Below are 17,398 nucleotides of genomic sequence, written 5' to 3'. Positions count from 1 at the left end.
TCTAAGTAAAAGCATTCTTCAAAAGGATCTACTTCCATTTACAAACTTGTGTATATCAAATAACCTCAAAATGTTTTATCCCTGTCCATGGTTTACTTAAACTTTGAACATTGAGTTTTATTCAAAACACACACTTATTTTAATTCATAAAATATCAGACAAAAAACACAAGTGTGTTTTTGACAATGAAATAGTCTGAATATGAGTGCAGATTCTCAACTTTGTACAACGTTAAAACTTATGTTAGAATTGTGTTTCTCTCACCTAAATTAATTCAAGATAGGAACCCACAGCTGGGCATTTATGTTTTCAAAAGAAGCCTTGAACATCTATCCACTAGTAAAGATTAACAAGAAGGAAAGAAAATCCCTTTTTTTCCATCCGAAATCAAAATGTTTCTAGCTTCCTATAAGAAAAATAAATGCAAGCAATCATTTTTCTAAGTAAACCTAACTTGTAGCTACAATTTGAGAAAGAATAATGCTTACAGAATAGGAAAAAAACAACCTGAACACTTGTGCTTAAGAGTCTGACAGTGTTGCAAGTTGGTGAAGACCTCATTTCTGCCTTCCTTCAAAAAGGTCATAGAACTACACTGTTCTTCACTTTAATAAACATCTGTAGTGGATTGTGAAAGTGTTTTGGCTAGAGTCAGCTAAGCTACTGTTCTGGAGTAATTATAAATCAGATATTTCCATATTTGTGTAAAAGCAGGGTAGGTGAAAATTGTTTCGGCAGCACCTGTTGATTCCATTGCACTCTTTTTTTCTTTCTTTTCTAACAACTATTCATGAGAGTTGAATAAGATCTGATTTAATTTTTTTTTTTTTTTTTTAAGATTTAGGGCATATGAGTTCTTCCATTTTAGCAGACACATGTTCAATTTTTATATATGCAATACAGTGAAGTGACATGAAGTAAAATGAAAGACATTTTAACTGCAGATGAATTATCATTACAACTGTTTAGGGTGCCTACAAGGCTAACCTCTGGTATTTAGTAGTTTTTTTCCTTATAATCCCTGGGTGGGTATTGGGTTTTCCCTTTAATTCACTAGTTTTTCCCAACTTTTGTTGTTGTGGTAGCTGTTCTCATGAAAAGCCTTATTGTCTCTTAAACAGCATTCTCTGATAAAATATTTTGTTTAAAAGACAACTGTGATCACTTTAAATTCCCTACTTCTGCAGCTACTCAGTTTAGCCTCCTTTCTGACTTCCATAAGCTGTTAAAATTGTTAGAAGAGCCAAATCAGACACCATGAAAACCTCAGTTGTGTGGAATTGTTGGCAAATAGTACTTTTAATGGGCTTTGATCATAGAACAACTAAAAGCTTAATGTAGTGTATAAATTAGTGCTTCATCCTATCTTAGTCTTAAGATCTCTTAGTTTGGGGGTTTTTTAATCATCATTTACATTTTTATTCATGAAAAAGTTCAAACTCACACTGGAATTTTGGAAATATAATTACCTTTTGAATTACTGAAGTTCAAAATCTATTGTTGTTATTACAATAGATTTACTTATTACTGTGTATCAAGCCTTCTCTCTTGTCATTCATAAACACCCCAAAATATAGTTCAAAACAAAACAAAAAAAAAAAAGGGAAAATGTTAGTTTTTTACTCATGGGGGGAAAAAAAGCTTTCCAACTATAGTTAGTATTCCTGGAAACAGGCATTTTTAATGAAAATACTGCTAGATTATATCTGTAGTTGTGCTGCAACCTAGACAATGTTAGCAGAAGGAGCATTATGCATGGGAGACACACAGCTTTATGCTCTAGAATACCCACAAACTAGCAAGGCATTTTCTGTAATTTACTTTTATGAGCTTCAGTTTCAAATGAATTTTACAGACTTAATGGTTTGGGAAATTATTATGGGAAACAATAATTCAGAGTTGACCTTTTCTGAGCTACCTGTTATTTGATTGGCTTAGTGAGCAATGTCTTTAATTGAATTTGTCAGCAACAAAAATATGTGTGCTAACAGCTGCTGACTTACATTTTATAATTATTTTTATTACCTTAGATAAATATTTAAGCAGGCAAAGAAAGAGTGGGAGTAAAACAAATTCACCTACAATAGCACAAAGTTAATTTCTCAATGGAGATGTTGTGATACTCACTGTTTCTTTAGAAATATATTTCTGAATTAGCAGAAGTTGCAACACATCTTTGTTGTTCAGTGAAAAAAATCACAAGTTATACATTGGATGATGTGAGTAAATGACTAAATACTGTGTTATTTCCTTAGCTAGAGCTTCATAGTATCATCAGAAAAATTACCTGAAAATTCAGGCTCAAATTCTGCAAATCCTGACTGCTTCTCACCAGCACAAAAAAGCTCCAGAAAAATATAGACTTGTTCTTTGTGCACGGCCTTGTTCTTTCTGCAATGCAAGGTAGGAGCAACTTCTATAATTAAAAAACAAACAAACAAACAAACAAAAACCACTCTGAAACTCTATAATTAAAATAGGATGGAGCAACCAGAGTGCTGAACTTACACAGAAAAACATTATATCAAAAAATGAAATTCACTTCCAAATAATTCAGTTCTCATCTCTTAATATTAAAAAAATAATAATAATTTTGCACTGATTTTGTGAGGAAATTCTTTGGTTTTGTATGTTTGTCTGTTTGTCTGTTTTTAAAATATCTTAGTGTTATTAAATCATATGTCAAAGAGGAATCATGAAATGTGTCGCTGTCTTCTAGTCTTAAACAAAGTATTTTTGGAGAATAAACAGCAGTTTCTTTCATATATATTATTTCTTTCACCCTACCTGACAAACCTTTTTGTAGTTCTTTTTTTAATGGTGTTCTGCCTAATTACTTGCCATAGAACTAAAGGAAATGGTTCACATGTTCTACGTCATTGGTTAAAAAAAACAAAACAAAACAACTCTTCGAGGAAAGCATATCACTTCTTATTAACCTAGCAGATTGAATGCATGTGAAATTATCTTTAATTCCAACTCACACACCAAAATGAATTCAGTATCAATCCTTCTGCTTTTCTAGATATGATTCTTTTTCCTATTTTCATTACTGGAGCTCTTCACTTTGGAACTTAATAGTTTAAATCTGGTTATTGAGACATAAAAGCACTGTATACTATTGGGAACACCTAAAGCTGACTGTGTTTGGATAATGTGGGATTTATCAGAGGCATAAAAAAAAAATCTAAGTATGAATCAGCCTACTTTCCAGGAAGTAGTTCTATTGTTGTACTAGTCTATATGAAAGAATTATATGAAGTGAGAAACAACGAATGACAAAGATTTTAGAGCAGAAATGTACATCCAAAGTAATTGCTCTCTAATGTTTGTGAAATTACAAATCTTGTATTTTGCTTAATATTTGCACTAAATTAGGTAAACATATTTCAACCCGTGGGGAAAAAAAACCCAAACTATTGTATTGCTGTTTTAGAACTGTCATCAGCCTTGCTAACATCTCTTATAGGCATTTTCTCCTAATTTAGGCAGAAAACGTTCTACTTCAGGGACATAGGATTATATGCTATTGCCTATCAAATAAAAGTTTATGTATGAAAAAGAGATTTTGCTCTAGGTATCCAAGACATCGGCTTTTTTTTTTTTCCTCAGCTAGTGGACAAATAAGTAAGATAACGGCATATCTGAGATGATCTTGTGCTGCTCATGGTCAGGAGCAATTTGTCAAAGGACTTTTTAAGGCATGAAGTAACAGAAAGAGCAAATATGGAAAAGCAGTAGAAATCCAATACTGTGATTAGAAAATGTAATTGATAATCCAAGTAAAATTTGAGACCATTGTATTTTTTGCTGCAGTTCTTATGCAAGAATTTTAAATGAATGGGAAATTTTAAAAGGTTTTTAAGAAATTCAAAATTAAAAAATATTTCTGCAATGCATTTCCATAGCACATCTTGCATTACAGTCTCTATAACAAAACAGTATCTAACGTACAGGTGTTTTAAAAAATGTCTACCAATAATGGATGTATGATGAAAATTAAGAAACTACAGATTTTAAAAACCTGTGCAGGAAGCCGAATGTCATGATGGTATAACGTCAGCCTATTAGGAGCTTGTTTTACACTATGGCTGTGGAACTCATGACATGAGCCATGTCATACATCACAGTGACACACTTCATAAAAATCCCTTCTTTCTATATGATAGCGTGCTGTTTTTCAGAAACATATTTCCATTTACCCTAAAGACAGACAGTAAAGCTTAAAGTGGGTGAAGATAAACACTTTCAATAAATCACATTTGCCAAGTACTTGATACTGTTCTTCACCCAAAAACAGGTAAAACCAGACAAATCCACTGTTCATCTCTTACGATTTCTAGTAGAATGTCAGTATGGTAACCTCACGGGATTCAGGTGTACTTTAGCAGCCCTGTAACAGTTACCTGCCTAGTTTTAAGCAGGGAAAAAGGCATTTTCATACTTACATGCTGTCATCCATATTACTGTAGGAGATTAGAAATGCAATCATGAATCAGCCAAACTAGAGAAACTAAGTGTAGTTATTTATAACATCAAAGGATGTTGAAACCACAAAGCAAAGACACAAAGAAAAGTGAAGGATTTTTGCCTTTTTAGAATCTTGAATGTTAAGTCTATTGTTAAAATTTTAAGTATGGCTTTTTTATATGGGACTTCAGAAAAAAGTTAAACCTGAGTTATCCTTTTAGCCTATACTTGCTGTCAGCTACTGGGTCACTCAACATTAGTGTTCATGTTTAATGAAAGGATAAATAAAATATGTGGTAGTCTTAGATGTGTTTTGAGTGGTTTATAAAACAGAAAAGTTGATTAAATTTATCAAAGACTCCATAACATAAAGACGGAAGAAATAATACACAGTATTATGCATTATAACATTTCAGAATTGTGTATGCTACAATATTCTAATACTTACATCTGTAAAACAAAGTCTAAGTTTAACAACTGGACATAGTTTTCATGCTTTTCTATTACAGAATGGCTGCCTCTAAAGTCCAAATAAGTATGTAGAACAGAATCAATCTAAATGATTATTTAGTAACATTTGTTTTTGGAAAGGAAGCTAATTGCCTTCCAGGATATGACCAGGAAATAATAAAAAAGGAACGTGAGTGAAAGTAACCGCACAATCTTGTTCACTAGCTATGAGTAGGTACCTCAATAGTTGCAATGCTTTGAAGACTCAAAAGAACAATATTGAATATTTCAGAAGTAGTGAAAGTGCATTTGAATTCAAAATGGAAAAGATAAATGAAAAAAATCACTTTGGACGCCTCATCTTCAGAAGTCTGATATCCTATCTCATAACTTGCAAAAAGTACAACAGATCTTCAACCTTTGTCTATTCTGGAAAGCCTATCACCATCCTAGATCACATGGTAATTAATTAGTCTTAGTTTTACACATAAAGCCTACTTTTACCAAGGTCAACTGTACTATTCTGTAAAAAGGAAATACATTATCAGTTATTAAAATTATATACACACATATATAGACATGATAATTGTCTTGATTTAGAAGGATGCTGATTTTACACCTACTTACATGTATCACTGCTACTTCCAGACAATATAATAAATAATGTTGAGATAAGAATTATAATATAATATAGACATGAAAAGATTAAAACCAGAACATTCAAATTTGCTAAGCAAAAAGATTTTGGCAAGCTATCATTTAATTTTTAAATGTTTCTAAAGTGTGCTGTTCTATACCAAGAATATGCTGAAGGAGAATAAGCTTTTTCACTGCAAAGTTTTGGTCAGTTCCACACAACACATCATGACTCAAGTAAAAAAGTGTTCTGTGTGAATAATGAATTATTTTTTAGGCATACACACCCCTCACCAGCAATAAAGTCTCTCAAAACTCTATAAGGTCTTAAAATGGCCTTTGAAAAATTACCAGTATTTTTTTTTTCAATGATCCTAACATTTAGGAAAACTGGTGAATACATTCACTTATTTTTGAACATGTGATTATAAGATATACATAAGATAATTATAAGAGAAGATTGACATATATGTATAACAACAGGTCACACTAAAAATGTTCTTTAAAAAGTTCAGGTTCTCAATACATTCATTTACAATAACAGAGAAAAAGCTATCAATATGCCACAATTAGCCCACGAACCTGTGACGCATGAGTTCAGAATTACCTGGTTGTGAAAGGTAAAAGTACACTTGTAGAGAAGCAACATGTTATTCCTTTCAGATTCTATTATAACCATCTCTGTTTTGTAGCTCTTTGTAATTACCTTTTGTGACTCATCTACTATGGTCAGCACACAGCTATTGAGAAATACTGAATTGTATTACATATTTCCTTCCAATTCTATTTGCTGTGTGTTATTTAGAAAAAAATGCAGATTATGAATGATTTCCATTTTATTTTACTGAAAATAATTTGTAATAGATCATTAAGAAGGAAAAACTGATACTCTCAACAGATATGTTTTCAAAATGCCTAACTATTCTATGAAGATTTGCTTGATTCAGGTTTCTATCCACACAATGACAGCACTCCAGAACTAAGTTACCTGAAGCACCTCTAATTTTGGGGACAAAAATCTTTTCATTAATATTGTTTCTGTGCTCTACCAAGATTTTCTGCAGTTCCGTTAGGGCTGCTTTCCTAATCACTATTCCTTCAGTAGAAATGACTGCTTAACTTATGCTATTCTCACTCTCAGTAAGGATATTTTTAGGAACAATATAGATTTTATCAAATGAAGGAAGTTCTTCTTCTCCCTATTTTAAGCTTGATTAAGTGGTAAAGCGCATTTTGTGCTAATGGTAAGTGGCTAAATGAACTGGAATTTTTTAACCACAACTGCAATACTGCCTGGGAGGGGGAGCGGAAAGTTTCACTTCTTCACAGGGTGCCTCATCAGTTTTGAGCCACAAGACCTGTTTTTTGACTTGAGGTGCAGTTGACTCTGCATAGACATCTGGGCTTTAACCTTTCTGTTGTGATTGCAAGATGTGAATTATTGTCATAACATGCAATTGTTTTGTGATGTGGTTCTTTACCATCAGCATTTGAACTCACTCCACCATCACATTTCAGGGACCCAAACAACTGTCAAGCTAAAAGAATGTTCAAACTCAACTGATCTAAACTGCCTTCAAAAATATGGCTTAGAGGTTAAAGCTTTAATATTTTAGCTTGCCAAGCTATTGAACTCACAGTTAGTGCTAAGAATTTTAATACATTAATTTAATACTTATGTATTCTTACTAATAGTATGAAGCTCATAAAAAAGCTTTAGTAATTGCATCCTTTATGATCACAAAAAGTAAAATATTGCATCTTGTTTGCCTGTATCTACATTTTCCACCTTTTTCATAAACCACAACAAATTAATTCTAAATAATGAAGACCTATTGTCTCCTCTTGGATGTATCTTAATTATCATTGAAAAGGCAGCAGACATATCCCTGTTCATCCAAGTTTACACATGGAATCTGAGACACAGCGAACTCTGAGGGATATGCCTTATATTCTGCACTACCAAAACTTAATGCTTAAGAAGAATTGCCTGTTGACATTTTCAGGGCTGAAAATGTGCTCACCAAGCAGAGAAAAACAAAGCACTGAGTTTCTGGTTAAAAGAAATTGATACATAACAGAAGCAACCTTTATTCAACTTTGAATAGGCTTTTTTTTATTATTATGAAATTTTGCTAAATTAATTTCTCTAAGAGATAAAGTTTGCATAATTTGGATTTATTTTTTCCATAACATCTGAAATAGAAAATGTATGGAAGTTGAAAATTGTATATCTGACATGGATCTAGAATTATAAAACCGATATAAATCTTAAACAACTCAAACTTTGGCATAAATTGGGCCTTTTTTTTTTTCTTTTTTTTTATTTCCCATTGTTTTTTCTTTGCTATTGATTCCTTCAAGGAAATTACTTACATTTGATAAGGAGACAGGATTTCAGCCTAGGAAATTATAAAAAAATAGCTTTATTCAAGATTTGCTATCTTAAAGAATAGGCAGCAATCTAACTGCAATGAATCAAGGCTTCTTTAACTGTGAAATATAAGTAATAATACTAACTTCATATTTAATTGAAAAAAAGACACTACTGCAAGAGAAGGCAGAAATACATTAATTTGTATTTATTAGATTTTCCTTTAAGAATGTGAATTTGTTCTGAGAACACGTTTATTAATTTGGGTAAAATACATTACTGCATGGAAACTACTTGTACTTTTACAGTAAGAATAACCAAGACAAGGGGATAATTTTATTACCTCCAATAAAAGTAATTTGTATTTTAGCTAATTAAATTAAATAAAAGGGTGAGCAAACGACATGATTTAGATCACACTTTAATCTGTTACTGATTTGCAAAGGCAAGAAAAAAAAATCCTTCAAAAGGAAACTTTATATCAAAATGGAATTTTGTTGTTAGCATGCACTCAAATAAATAAACACTGCTTGTACGAAATTACTTCTGCTTTTAGACCAAGATGTAGTAGGTGACACTATACTTCAATGAGATCAGAAATAAAGGCACTTAGAACACTGATCAGAACAAACAGCTGCCTGGTTTAAAAGGTAACAGACTGTCGTGGTTTAACCCCAGCCAGCAACTAAACACCACGCAGCCGCTCACTCACTCCCCCCCCACCCAGTGGGATGGGGGAGAAAATCAGGAAAAAGAAGCAAAACCCATGGGTTGAGATAAGAACGGTTTAATAGAACAGAAAAGAAGAAACTAATAATGATAATGATAACACTAATAAAATGACAACAGTAATAATGAAAGGATTGGAATGTACAAATGATGCGCAGTGCAATTGCTCACCACCTGCCGACCGACACCCAGCCAGTCCCCCGAGCAGCGATTCCCCCACCCCCGCTTCCCCGTTCCTATACTAGATGGGACGTCAGATGGTATGGAATACACCGTTGACCAGTTTGGGTCAGGTGCCCTGGCTGTGTCCTGTGCCAACTTCTTGTGCCCCTCCAGCTTTCTCGCTGGCTGGGCATGAGAAGCTGAAAAATCCTTGACTTTAGTCTAAACACTACTTAGCAACAACCGAAAACATCAGTGTGTTATCAACATTCTTCGCATACTGAACTCAAAACATAGCACTGTACCAGCTACTAGGAAGACAGTTGACTCTATCCCAGCTTAAACCAGGACAGTATCCACCCCTTATTCTATACCATTGACGTCATGCACAGTTCCCATACCTTTAGTTACATCCTGATCAATCATCATCACCTTTCCATCCCTTTAAGACATATGAACAATTATATATATACATATATATATATATATATACACACACACACAGATATCATTCCTTTAGTTCATGGGTCATGTTCATAAAATGTTCATTGAGTTCATTTAGTTTCCAACTCTGGGCTCCATCTGTCATACCAGTTTTTCTGGGCAGGAGGGATGGTGCAAAGTCCTCTCAGTCGGTAAAGCAGAATTGGGCTTCAGTGCGGTGTGACAAGCAGGTGACATTTGGCGCAGCAGGAGGATGGTGTGCACCATTGGATTGTTGCATGCTGGAGTCAGTTCTGGTTCCATCACTACTGCGCTTTGCTCAGTTTTATCACAGTTCTTTTCTTGCTTGATCTAAGTGATTCTTAATATAGTACTATGGATATAGCATATAACAATTATAGTAAGGATAACATACAGTAGCAGGGTTAAATAGCAACTAATATACAGTTTAATTCTGGCTATTCTCACCTAAAATTAAATCCCCTTGAGGCACACATCGGACTTCCCCATCTTTTCGCATCACCCACCAAGTGCACCCAGGCCCTTGAGCAAAAGCAATCCCACGAATGGCTTTACCTTTGCCTGAGGCAGGAGTAACCCAGACTGTCTTCCCTAACATATTTTTTATGTGCACTACAGGGACTTTATCCCCTTCTACAGTATGTAAAAATTCTGACTGGGCAGGGCCACCCCGACTGGCAGATCCTCTGGTGTTGACGAACCAGGTGACTTTTGCCAAATGTGTATCCCAATGTTTGAAAGTTCCACCCCCCATTGCTCTCAATGTAGTCTTTAACAGTCCATTGTATCCCTCAATTTTCCCAGAGGCTGGTGCATGATAGGGGATATGATACACCCACTCAATGCCGTGCTCTTCGGCCCAGGTGTCTATGAGGTTGTTTCGGAAATGAGTCCCGTTGTCTGACTCAATTCGTTCTGGGGTGCCATGTCACCACAAGACTTGCTTTTCTAGGCCCAGGATAGTGTTCCGGGCAGTGGCATGGGGCACAGAATATGTTTCCAGCCATCCAGTGGTTGCTTCCACCATCGTGAGCACATAGCGCTTGCCTTGGCGAGTTTGTGGGAGTGTGAGATAGTCAATCTGCCAGGCTTCCCCATATTTATATTTCAGCCATCGCCCTCCATACCACAGGGGCTTTAACCGCTTGGCTTGCTTAATTGCAGCACATGTTTCACATTCATGGATAACCTGTGCAATAGTGTCCATGGTCAAGTCCACCCCTCGATCACGAGCCCATCTATATGTTGCATCTCTTCCCTGATGGCCTGAAGCATCATGGGCCCACTGAGCCATAAATAGTTCACCCTTATGTTGCCAGTCCAGGTCCACCTGAGCCACTTCAATCTTGGCAGCCTGATCCACCTGTTGGTTGTTTTGATGTTCTTCAGTGGCCCGACTCTTGGGTATGTGAGCATCTACGTGACGTACTTTTACAACCAGATTCTCTAGCCGGGATGCAATATCTTGCCACAGTGCGGCAGCCCAAATGGGTTTACCTCTGCGCTGCCAGTTGCTCTGCTTCCATTGCTGTAGCCACCCCCACAGGGCATTTGCCACCATCCATGAGTCAGTATAGAGATAGAGCACTGGCCACTTTTCTCTTTCAGCAATATCTAATGCTAGCTGGATGGCTTTCACCTCCGCAAACTGACTCGATTCTCCTTCTCCTTCAGCAGTTTCTGCAACTTGTCGTGTAGGACTCCATACAGCAGCTTTCCACCTCCAATGCTTTCCCACAATGCGACAGGATCCGTCAGTGAACAGGGCATATTGCCTCTCATTTTCTGGCAGTTTATTATACAGCGGAGCTTCTTCAGCATGTGCCACCTCCTCCTCTGGCAACATTCCAAAATCTTTGCCTTCTGGCCAGTTCATGATCACTTCCAAAATTCCTGGGTGACTGGGGTTTCCTATGCGAGCCCGTTGTGTGATCAGTGCAATCCACTTACTCCATGTGGCATCAGTCGTGTGATGTGTAGAGCAGACTTTCCCTTTGAACATCCAGCCCAGCACTCGCAGTCGGGGTGCTAAGAGGAGCTGTGTTTCAGTACCAACCACTTCTGAGGCAGCTTGAACTCCTTCATATGCTGCCAATATCTCTTTTTTGGTTGGAATATAGCGAGCTTCGGATCCCCGATATCCTCGACTCCAAAACCCCAGGGGTCGGCCTCAGGTGTCCCCAGGTGCTTTCTGCCAGAGGCTCCAGGTAGGGCCATTCTCCCCGGCTGCAGTATAGAGCACATTTTTAACATCTTGTCCTGTCCGGACTGGTCCAAGGGCTACTGCGTGAACAATCTCCCATTTAATTTGTTTAAAGGCTTGTTGTTGCTCAGGGCCCTATTTAAAATCATTCTTCTTTCAGGTCACTTGATAGTGAGGGCTTACAATCAGACTGTAATTTGGAATATGCATTCTCCAAAACTCCACGACACCTAAGAAGGCCTGTGTTTCCTTTTTATTAGTTGGTGGAGACATAGCTGCTATTTTGTTAATCACGTCCATTGGGATCTGACGACGTCCATCTTGCCATTTTATTCCTAAAAACTGGATCTCCCGCACAGGTCCCTTGACCTTACTTTCTTTTATAGCAAAACCAGCTTTCAGAAGGATTTGGATTATTTTCTTCCCTTTCTCAAAGACTTCTTCTGCCGTGTTGCCCCATACGATGATGTCATCAATGTATTGCAGGTGTTCCGGAGCTTCACCTTTTTCCAGTGCAGTCTGGATTAGTCCATGGCAAATGGTGGGGCTGTGTTTCCACCCCTGGGGCAATTGATTCCAAGTGTACTGGACACCCCTCCAAGTACAGGCAAATTGTGGACGACACTCTGCTGCCAGAGGGATTGAGAAAAATGCATTAGCAATGTCAATTGTACCATACCACTTAGCTGCCTTTGACTCTAGTTCATATTGAAGTTCTAGCATATCTGGAACAGCAGCACTCAGCGGTGGCGTAACTTCATTCAGGCCGCGATAGTCAACTGTTAGTCTCCACTCCCCATTAGACTTTCGCACGGGCCATATGGGACTATTAAAGGGTGAGCGAGTTTTGCTGATCACTCCTTGGCTCTCCAGTTGGCGAATCAACTTGTGGATGGGAATCAGAGTCTCGGTTGGTGCGATATTGGCGCCGGTGCACCATCGTGGTAGCAATTGGTACTTGTTGTTCTTCAACCCTCAGCAACCCCATGATCGAAGGGTCTTGAGAGAGACCAGGCAGGGTAGACAGTAGTTCTGTGCCCTCCGTCTCCAAGGCAGCTATACCAAAAGCCCATCGATACCCCTTTGGGTCCTTAAAATACCCTCTCCTGAGATAGTCTATGCCAAGGATGCACGGAGCCTCTGGACCAGTCACAATGGGGTGTTTCTGCCATTCATTCCCAGTTAGGCTTACTTCAGCTTCCAATACAGTTAACTCTTGGGATCCCCCTGTCACACCAGAAATACAAATGGGTTCTGCCCCTTTATAACTTGATGGCATTAGAGTACACTGTGCGCCGGTGTCTACCAGAGCCTTATACTCCTGTGGGTCTAACGTGCCAGGCCATCCAATCCACACAGGCCAATAGACCCGGTTACCCCTTTCCTCCACCTGGCTGGAGGCAGGGCCCCTCTAATTCTGGTCAGAGTATCCAGTATTCACTTCTCATAAAATTCGCTCAGAATTCCCTTCAAGAAGATCAGAAATAAGATCAGCCCTTCTACTCTGTTTGGAAACCTGAGCGGCATTTTTCCTGGTAGAATCCCCTTTTGTGGTGGTTTTTCCTCGCAGCTCACGTACCCGTGCATTTAGGACCGAGGTAGGTTTTCCATCCCATTTCCTCATGTCCTCTCCATGATCACATAAGTAGAACCACAGGGCACCTCGCGGTGTGTACCTTCTATATTGTCTCTCTTGGGCAGAGGAGCGCTCACTCCTAATAGCTGAGACATTGGTCTTTACAGGTGGGCAATAGGACATCTCCTCTTTGAATTGCTGGAAATCCCCGGACAGCTTCTCCACAGCCGAAATGCAGGCTTGTAGGGAGGAGGAGAGATTTTCTTCGTATTGACGGAGTTGGCGAGCCACTTCATCCACTGTCGGTGCCTCTTCGTCTTTCCGGGTCATTATTGCCAGTGAGTTGGCATAGGACGATGGTGCGCTCCGTACAAACTTCCGCCACATGGGTCGTGTGCATTGGACTTCGTCTGGATCTTTGGGTAATTGTGGGTTGTCCGGATCATGATGAATCATCTCTAGCACAGCTAATTCCCTCAGATATTGGATACCTTTTTCCATGGTTGTCCACTTGCTTGATTGACATATAACATCCTCCTTAAAGGGGTACCTTTCCTTCACACTTGACAGGAGTCGCCTCCAGAGGCTGATGGCTTGTGTCCCTTTTCCAATTGCCTTGTCAATGCCACCTTCCCTGGCAAGCGATCCCAGCTGCTTGGCTTCCCTACCTTCTAATTCCCAGCTATTAGCCCCATTGTCCCAGCATCGGAGGAGCCAGGTAATAATACGCTCACCTATACGGCGGCCAAAATCTTTTCGCATGTCCCGCAGCTCACTCAAGGATAGGGACCGGGTTATTACCTCTGGTTCTGCCTCTTGTTCCTGTTCCCGTGATGACCCTGGTTTGCCTTCATCCTTCGCTAAGCGAACTGATTTTTTTTTATATTTCTTTTTATGTACGGGGTAACTGATATTGGTGCATGTTGGTCCGCTGGTTCAGTTGCAGTACCGCTCGCCAGGTCTTGGATAACCGCAGTGTCTGTTGCCAAGGTTTGGGTAGCTGCTGTGCTCGTTGCTGGGGCTGGAGGGGCTGCAGTGCCTGTCGCTGAGGTTTGGGTAGCCACAGTGCTCGTTGCCAGGGCTGGAGGGGCCGCAGTGCCCGTTGCAGAGGTTTGGGTGACCGCAGTGCTCATCGTTTTGTTGTTAGGTCCAGAGACCTTCTCTTCCCCTTGAGGGTACTGAGTTGTGTCGAACAGGGCTCGATAGGCATGGGCCAGGCCCCAGCACGTTGCAGTAATTTGTATCTCTCTGGAGCTGCCGGGGTGACAGCATACCTTTTCCAAATATTTTACTAGTTCTTCTGGATTCTGCACTTGTTCAGGGGTGAATTTCCAAAACATTGGAGGTGCCCACTTTTCTAGGTACTTGCCCATACTACCCCACACACCTTGCCACTCATAATTATCCAGCCTTGGGGCGGATCTCTCGGTGATTTTCTTAAATAGTTGTTTAACCTTAAACGAGAGCTGAACCACATTCAGGAGCATGCTAATTCCTAGCAGTAGGGCTAGGACCGTGCTGGTCCCAACATCCCAAAAGTATTCAAATTTTTCAAAATTCTCAAACACTATTGTAACTGGACTGAAGGAGAAAGGAGAGGGGAAGAAAGGTATCCCACCCATAGACTGGTTTTCCAAGGAGGAAAGGTAAATGGTATAATTATTAATAGTTTCCCACACATGGCTCCCGGAGTATAAAGGTGACAATGCTAAGTGCAAGTACCGGATTAATCCCACAACCGACGACTTTATCATACCATAAACCAGTGTTATACAATACATCAAAGCGAAAACCTTAATCCACCTCCCACGGATGATAAGCAGCAGAAGAGGGACTACATGCAGCAAGCAAGGTGATACATAACAGAACTTTAAAAACCAGAGCAACAACTCTAAGAACACATAAATCAACATAATGACCAGCGACTATTAGACCGATATGATGAATGCTTATAACAAATTTGTTTTAACAAGCTCTGGTCAGGTTTGTCGTTATCTCAACCCTTCGAGCCCCACGTTGGGCGCCAAAAAGGACTGTCGTGGTTTAACCCCAGCCAGCAACTAAACACCACGCAGCCGCTCAGTCACCCCCCCCCACCCAGTGGGATGGGGGAGAAAATCAGGAAAAAGAAGCAAAACCCATGGGTTGAGATAAGAACGGTTTAATAGAACAGAAAAGAAGAAACTAATAATGATAACGATAACACTAATAAAATGACAACAGTAACAATGAAAGGATTGGAATGTACAAAGGATGCGCAGTGCAATTGCTCACCACCCGCCGACCGACACCCAGCCAGTCCCCCGAGCGGCAATTCCCCGCCCCCACTTCCCCGTTCCTATACTAGATGGGACGTCACATGGTATGGAATACACCGTTGGCCAGTTTGGGTCAGGTGCCCTGGCTGTGTCCTGTGCCAACTTCTTGTGCCCCTCCAGCTTTCTCGCTGGCTGGGCATGAGAAGCTGAAAAATCCTTGACTTTAGTCTAAACACTACTGAGCAACAACTGAAAACATCAGTGTGTTATCAACATTCTTCGCATACTGAACTCAAAACATAGCACTGTACCAGCTACTAGGAAGACAGTTGACTCTATCCCAGCTGAAACCAGGACACAGACCCTACACTGGGTGATGTTTATATATTAAAGTCAAAAGTAATTTAGCCTGTTTACTTTGTAAATTCTCCATTTATCAACATAAAATAGAACAAAGCAAAGAATAAGAATCTATGCTACATCAGTTGTCCTAATTCTGCACTTGATGTAGATCATATAATGACCATTTCTATGTCCGTAGAAAATGAAATAGCATATAACTTTATTCTTCTCTTTATCTAGTACCTTGAAAGGTTTTCTTGTACTCATTAAATACTGGAACAGTAATCTTTTTCATATAACAAGGATGTATAATTGGAATTATAAAACTATTCTTCTAGTTTTATTGATGGATGGATAGAAATATGGAAAAATACCACAAAATGGTATCTAGCTTAACAAAAGCCATATGATTTCTCATTGGAAAATTAAAATTTGTATTTCTTAGCACTCAAGCTCCAACAGTAACATAAACTTTCAGTTTATAACAAAAAAACCCCAAACCAACCAACCAACCAAACAAACAAAAAAAGAATGAGCATGGTTTCTTAGGGCTGACAGTCCAAGCAGCTGGAGGTCAGAAATACTGAGAGTCACCAGTCATGATTCTCTGAACTGCGACTTACAGTCATTGGACCTTTCATTATTCAGAATTGTTCTAACACCTAGAAATATGTGACCATCACTCCTGTTGTCTCCACTCAGGGTCTAAAAGTAAAAATTAAAAATAAACTTATTTCAGTTACAAATTCCTAGCCAGGGACTGTTATATAAGAGCTAGCAGAGTGTTGCCAACATCAGCAGAAGTCATCATGTAATTTACTAGAGCTTCATAAAAGTTGCTTATCCAGTGAACATTGACAGGACACAGTGACCTCTTAAATCTATGAGCCCTCCCTGCAGTCAGGAAAAGAAAAGCCTTTACAGATTTGTCGTAATGGGGTGGGAGGGGACAGGGAAAATTCTGGAAAAAGACTGACAAATAGTTGACAAACAGATCACTGAAATTTGAAAAGCTGACAATATCAAACATTGCTGAGTGACACATTCTGTACCAAACTAACTACAATAATCACCCAGTTTTCCAGATGTATAGGAACCCAGGTTTTCTGGAAAATAGGCACTGAGCATGTATGGATCAACTGCTCTATTCATATGATAAAAAGTTGACCTGTAAATGCAGAAATGATGCCTCTGTGATTCAGACTTCCTAGATATGAAACCAATCGTAGACTTATATTTTTGGGCATTTGCCAAGAGAGCCAGGAAGACATTTCTCAAGTTTTGTCACACAGACACAACACTGAAGGATATTGTTTTAGCAGTTAAATCTGAAATGACAATTTAGCTGATCAAAGCAAGAGATCAACACCAACTTACCACCTCACCACAGTGTCCTCACAGCACAATCAATGACTGGAGGATTAAAAGTGTAAGACTCTTCACAATTTCCCTGAAAGAGAAAATAAAACATGTTTTATTTGCATTTCTACAGTAACACCAGTAAATACTGAAGGGTTCAAGAAACAGAAAAAGTTAGCACACTGACTATAAATAACTTCTGTAAACTGTTAGCATTGAAAGGCAGCAAAAAAAAGTGGAATTTCTAGAGTAATTCTGATGTAAAACAGTCTAGATCATAAACGGTCATACATCAAATGATTTGAATTAGATATTTTCTGATTAAAGTGTTCATGAAACAACAACTGTGTTTTCAACCACATTGTCTTAAACAC

The 17,398-nt window shown here is 38.7% G+C and overlaps 1 protein-coding gene across 3 annotated transcripts in view; it reads right to left on the bottom strand.

Moving 5' to 3' along the window:
- Window positions 1–17,398, bottom strand: part of PTPRD (protein tyrosine phosphatase receptor type D) — a 1,297,083-nt gene that overhangs the window by 990,982 nt on the left and 288,703 nt on the right. For all 3 annotated transcript variants that reach the window (XM_052775887.1, XM_052775885.1, XM_052775888.1), the window contains one exon: window positions 17,043–17,115. The gene's annotated coding sequence lies outside the window, so the exon portion shown is untranslated. The remainder of the gene's footprint in view (window positions 1–17,042; window positions 17,116–17,398) is intronic.

Source organism: Harpia harpyja, chromosome Z (assembly GCF_026419915.1).
Source record: "Harpia harpyja isolate bHarHar1 chromosome Z, bHarHar1 primary haplotype, whole genome shotgun sequence".
In the NCBI taxonomy this organism is placed as follows: Eukaryota; Metazoa; Chordata; class Aves; order Accipitriformes; family Accipitridae; genus Harpia; species Harpia harpyja.
The sequence above is the reverse complement of the archived record's forward strand: the minus strand, read 5'-3'. Positions and strand labels throughout refer to the sequence as shown.